The sequence below is a fragment of the Herpailurus yagouaroundi genome, unplaced genomic scaffold (genome assembly GCF_014898765.1).
Source record: "Herpailurus yagouaroundi ecotype Mexico unplaced genomic scaffold, PumYag 182, whole genome shotgun sequence".
In the NCBI taxonomy this organism is placed as follows: domain Eukaryota; kingdom Metazoa; phylum Chordata; class Mammalia; order Carnivora; family Felidae; genus Herpailurus; species Herpailurus yagouaroundi.
The window spans coordinates 24,881,234-24,887,241 of record NW_024412413.1 but is presented as its reverse complement, the minus strand read 5'-3'; positions in this window follow the sequence as shown (position 1 = coordinate 24,887,241).

Here is a 6,008-nt window from a genome sequence, read left to right as displayed (position 1 = left end):
AGCCCGTGGGCATGAGTCATGCAGAGAGTTCTGAGTAGATTATGGGTATACTGTGGATGCTGTTTCTGTTCATGCGCATGTGGCCCCTTCAGATCTCGCCCTCTTGTCTCAGATTTGACCAATTTTTTTCTCTCCCCTCTGGCTCTCTCCAACTCTTGAAGCTCAGGGAGTGGGGCTAGTGAGGGATTGTTCTCACTCATGACATTGCTGCCAAATGTTTTGTCCTTTCTGTGGGTCTTTTCCATTTCCCTAATGGCCTAAGCTTTTGAAACTCAAAAGTCAGGAAGAGTCTTTTCCCGGCTGTTTTCCATTGTAACATCCTTTCTCTGAGGCAGTCAGCACAGAATTGCCCAACTGCTTCAAAGAGAGTTAGGGGCATGGGGGAAGCACCAAGGAGAGAAAGGAAATGTTGGGATTGAGGGAAAGCATTGGTTAATACAATACAAGGATGTCAAATATTTTTCTCCCACAAATGTAATCCCTTAGAGGCTGGTCTAAAGTTGGTTGTCTCGCTTGGGTGGAAAAACTATCTGGGGTGGCTCTTGGCAGATCTATCAGACATCTGTATGTGAAGCAGCAGTTGGGTACCCCAGGATGAACACAGAGGGTAAGTATGGCTCTGATCAAACACAGCCAAGGAGGTGGGGGAGCAGGCAGGTGTGGGAGCAGCAGCCACCCCGTGGGCCACCTAGGACCCACATGTGGTAGGAGAGAGTCTGGAGGGTTTCTCCCTGACTGCAAACATCCTCACACAGCAGAAGAGCCACAAACGACCGCCAGCATGAGCAGTGCACTTGAGGAGCTGAAATTCCATAACGAGACTGGGTGGGGATAGAGATTCTTGGATCGGAGGCAGGGTCCTGGATTGAGGATGATGTAGCCCGGAAAAACCAAGATCCCACTAGAGCAGAATAAAGTTGCTTTTTCCAGTTCTTGTAGTCTTGAGGGTAGTTAAGGATGGATTGTTTTATGATTCCATCTAGTAACTGTCCAGGCTCTGTGTCTTAGCTTTAAGGTGAAGTGTTGACATTGAAAGGAAAGATCCTTCTGTTTAGGGAAAACTGTGGTTTACATAATTCCTATATTTAAACTTTATCTAGAGATAGTAAAACAACCCAGCCCTTCAAAATGTAATCGTCTGAGGTTGATTTTATATGAGATGAAGCATCTAGGTGGACCTTGATTCTTGTCCCAGTTGACTGAATTGGCTGAACTCGGTTAAACAGAAAATACTGGGTCAACCACAGATACACTATGATTCTTGAGAAACTGACTCACCTTCTCCTGAATTTTGCATTGCCCATCTGTAACATATGCTCCTAGGCAGCTGTTAATGTGAACTGCCCTAATTTATGTGAAACGCTGTGTGAAGGATTTCGATTCTCTGAGTGTCTATGCCAATGATGCTATACAACACACACACACACACACACACACACACACACACACACACACACAAACTCGCTGAAGTCAGCCAAAGTCCACAGCCCCAAAAGGCACTTTACAAAGGGGTGAATTAGAAGATAAAACAAAGCTGAGATTCTCTGAGGCAATTTATGGCAATCACCAATCCCAAAGCCCCCCATTTAAATTTGACTTGTTTCCAATTTTGAAAGATGTCATTTGTGTAAATGCAGGGCACATTTGCTTTGGGGAGAGCAGAAATGTCCCCAACTCCTGGTGGTAACGGATACATCTGAAAAATGAAATCAAATCAATTTTACTCCCAGGAGGGACAGGTAGAGGACTCCCATTTCCTGCCAAATCAGTTGGAAACAATGAGGAGAGAGAAAAAAAAAATGGAGCCCTCCCTTCTCTTTCTGGCCTTAGACGTGAACTCTTGATAAGATCCTGGAAAACAAGCAGCATTTTTAACAGCCGTTTGCCCTCTTCAGCTGAGAAAACAGCACGAGCCAAAACTAGGAACTGGGGCCACCTCTATTGTGAATGTGGCCAGGCTGACTTATTGTCGCCAAACAGCAAATCACGAAATGACTGAGATAAGGAATATAATAACATTTTCACATGAACCTTACATTCTTACCTCTTCTATAGGAAAGGATATCCCTGCAGGAAGGAGGAAGGTGGGGCCCTGCCCATGTCCTACAGCGGTGCTGGGACTGCATTGTCCAGGCCTTTTGTAGGGACACAGGAAGAGGGTACGGAAGTTTCTACAGGAAAACAGAGAAAAGTTCAAACATAAACAGCATCCAAAAAAATTTACCAACAGTGAACTAGATTTCCTCTTTGGGCCTTCCATGCTTCCATGCACCACTGGGCTGGCAGATTTTAATCTTGGACTCTGTTCACCTTGGTAACCTCCAGCGTGTGTGATCGTGCTGTTTCCCTACTTAATAAGTTAAGAGGATGTGTTTTCTATGGCACTGGAGACAAAAACAACCTCTTTCCAGAGACTGTATCCTGGCCTGGCTGGAGTCCGTTCTGTCTTTTCCATTTGTCATTTCTGGGGAGGGCACAGCTTCCCTGAAGTCCCGGGTGGGACAGGGCGGCTCCCTTTTATAGGAGACTTTGAACAAAAGCTGAAAGGGACCAAATCTCCACTTCCCACAAGGCAAGGGTTTGGGTTCGGCTCCCCCGTTTTGGCCAGAGATGTGCCTGGAGAAGCTCACTCATAAGGGATGTGAGAAGAGTTGTACCCCCACTCCAGGGAGGGCTCGCATTTTCCCTCCCCACCCCTCTTCTCTCCTCCACCCTCCAGGGCTCCGAGGAAGTTGCTACAAGGATGTGTGCTGTCCATTCTGAGGCCACAAGGCCCTCTGGCATTAGGGCTGAGTTATGAAAACTACAGTTCTAACAGGGAGAAGTAATTCCATGGTTAAATCTGAAAGAAAGGGGCTAAAATAAGAGAGAGAGAGAGAGAGAGAGAGAGAGAGAGAGAGAGAGAGAGAGTGGCTTTGAGGGACTCCCCTCCCCTTATTGCTGGTCCTTATATAGGAAACCAAAATTGGGCTCCTCTCGCTGCAGAGATGGGTGACGATGAATGATAGAAAAAATGTTACCAAATCCCTGATTGGAGGCTTGAGTCTTCTCAAGGACAACCTCTGAAATGCAAGGAGTTTCTTTCCACTTTTCCCACTGATTGAAACCCCTTCAACTTTGGCTAGGAATTGTGGAAATCACTTCCAAACTGCTTTAACTGCCAGGCACTAAAAGGAGCATCCGTTACTTCTCAGATGGGGCCAATCACACATTGCAGGGGCAAATGGTTACCGTGAATAAACTGACTTCCTAGACGATGCCATTATGGGAAATTAAAACACTCCTTACCCCTCGAAAAATAGCGCTTAAGCCCAAGTATCTTTCACAGCCCATCAGAGGAGAGAGTTCTGAGTAGACTACTCTAGCTTTTTAGGTGATATCTTTTTTCTGAATTGCTTTTTCCAGAACAAATGACTTCCATTATGTTCAGCCAGGGACCAATTCTTCACTTAAGTATGTAAAGCAAAATACGACTTGTGCTCTGGATGTGTTACTTACCATAGAAAGCTTTTCTGACAGTCGCCCCAGTTGGGTGATTGAAGTGTGTTATATAAAAGCCCAGTTACAAGTAAGAGGGTGACCTTGACTTCTGAGACTAGTTTCAAACGCTGATTAAGATGTATTCAGGACATTCTGCTGCATGTGAGAGATACATGCCTTTTCAAAAAACAGTTGACAGAGAAAACTCGTTCATGCAACACAAATTTAGGGAACAACTGTTGCCTTCATTCATTCATTCATTCATTCATTCGTTCGTTCATTCACTCATTCATTTATATAATAATATGCCAAGGATTGGGTTACATTTTAAGAACAGTCAGCAGTGATTTTCAATACATTTCATAACAAGGCATTAGCCCTTGGAGAACTTGCTGGACATTCTATTGGAGGTCCTTCTCTCTGTGCCCAGTATTAACCCTCCAATTGCTGAGTTTATTTCAATGGTTTAGTAACCACCACAGCCGTGCCCCTGCATGCCAGCCGTTATATCACCGAACAAGGCGACATACTAAACACAGTTCCCCATCTCTAGAAGTCAACAACGCAGGGCCGGTTTCTGTAAGTTAGGATCAGCTCACAGAGAGACATATTACAAGGATCTTTTAGTCTCAAGCTGACCTGAGCCTAAAGTCCTCCATAGGCTCCACTGAAGGAGCCTTAATTCCCACTGAAGGGTAGCAGCAGGAGTGAGGAAAGGCTGGGTATGAGACGGAGCTGAAACAAACAGGGGAATTACGTTGAGGATGATGAACCTGGGGAGGGACTACCCAGCTATCTATGGGTGCTTTGTTTCCCACCTGGCCCAGTAGGGGTGCAGCTGCCTATGGAATCAGACCTACCACACTCCAAGACCAGCAGATGCCTGAGCAAGGGTGGGGCTAGGGGTCTCTAAAACAACCAGCTGAGCAGGACCACGCAGCTCCAAGCTTCCACCTCATTGCTGGGGCTTCTCATTGAACATTGAGATCCTGTTTTGTTCTTTCCCCGTGTATACTCCTAGATCTGGACTCCCCACTTTCTTCCCCACTCTACCTTCCCAGAAACTGAATTCTGATCCATGATACCTGCCAGTCAACTCCTGGTTAACAAATACCCAGCCTGGGGCTCCCCTGTGCTCTAACGTTCTGTGCCTGCTTTCTACCCCGTTTTCATTCATTCATTCATTCATTCATTCATTCAACATTTGTGCATTAATTTGATAAATAATTATTTTTTTATGTTTATTTATTTATTTTGACAAAGAAAGAGGGAGAGAGAGAATCCCAAGCAGGCTTTGCACTGTCAGCTCACTGCCCGAGGCAGGGCTGGATCCTACAAACCATAAGACCGTGACCTGAGCAGAAATCAAGAGTCAGACGCTCAATCGACTGAGCCACCCATTCATTCAATAAATAATTAAGTGCCAATCATGGCCATGCTCTCTGCGGGGGCCAGGGATGTAGCAGTAACCAAGATGGACATGACCCTGCCCTCAGGGGGCTGTCTGGCCAAATGACATAGAGGTGTCACATTGTATTTGATTCACTTGAAAATTTCTTCTTACATAATCCTATTTATTTTTTTTTTAATTTTTTTTCAACGTTTATTTATTTTTGGAACAGAGAGAGACAGAGCATGAATGGGGGAGGGGCAGAGAGAGAGGGAGACACAGAATCGGAAACAGGCTCCAGGCTCTGAGCCATCAGCCCAGAGCCTGACGCGGGGCTCGAACTCACGGACTGCGAGATCGTGACCTGGCTGAAGTCGGACGCTTAACCGACTGCGCCACCCAGGCGCCCCAATCCTATTTAAATATGCTATTTAGAAGCTAATGTTCTAGACTGGTGAGTTGTTAGATTTCCCCCCATTTTCTTATTGTCCAAATTATTTTAATGTGTTTATATGCTTCTATAATAATCTACAATAATAAATAAAATATAATTTTGTATATAGTTATATATAATTATAAATCTATAGGCCTTGAATAGCAAGCCCATCTGAACTAGATTAAGCCTTCCTGAGGCTCTAAGAGATTCAAGACATGACCTTCACCTGGTGATACGGTATGCAAATTAATACCAATGATAGCTAGTATTTATGGAGAGGGTTGACATATTTCAGGCACTGTGCAAAACACTTTACATGGATTCTCTCATTTATCATAATAAGAGATAGTTACTAGTGTTATCCCCATTTTACAGATAAGGAAACTAAGGCTCAAAGAGGGTTAAATAACAGGTTGTAGGAAGACAAACCTTTTAATGGTTAAATCTGCAATTTATTTGGCATTGCCGCACCTAAGTGCAGAGGTGACAAACAGAATATTTAACGACCGGTATGGAGAGAACACTAACCAACCAGAACAGATGCCGTGGAACAGAAGCAGGGCCTGAAAGGAGTCACTGGGGCAGAAGCTGGGGTAGTTGGATTGGCCAAGTCATGGATGGGGTCAGCTAGGAGAGCATCTGTTTATGGATTTTTATTTCATTTGTTCATTTATTTCAATATGTTAACCACTCAGCCTGCCA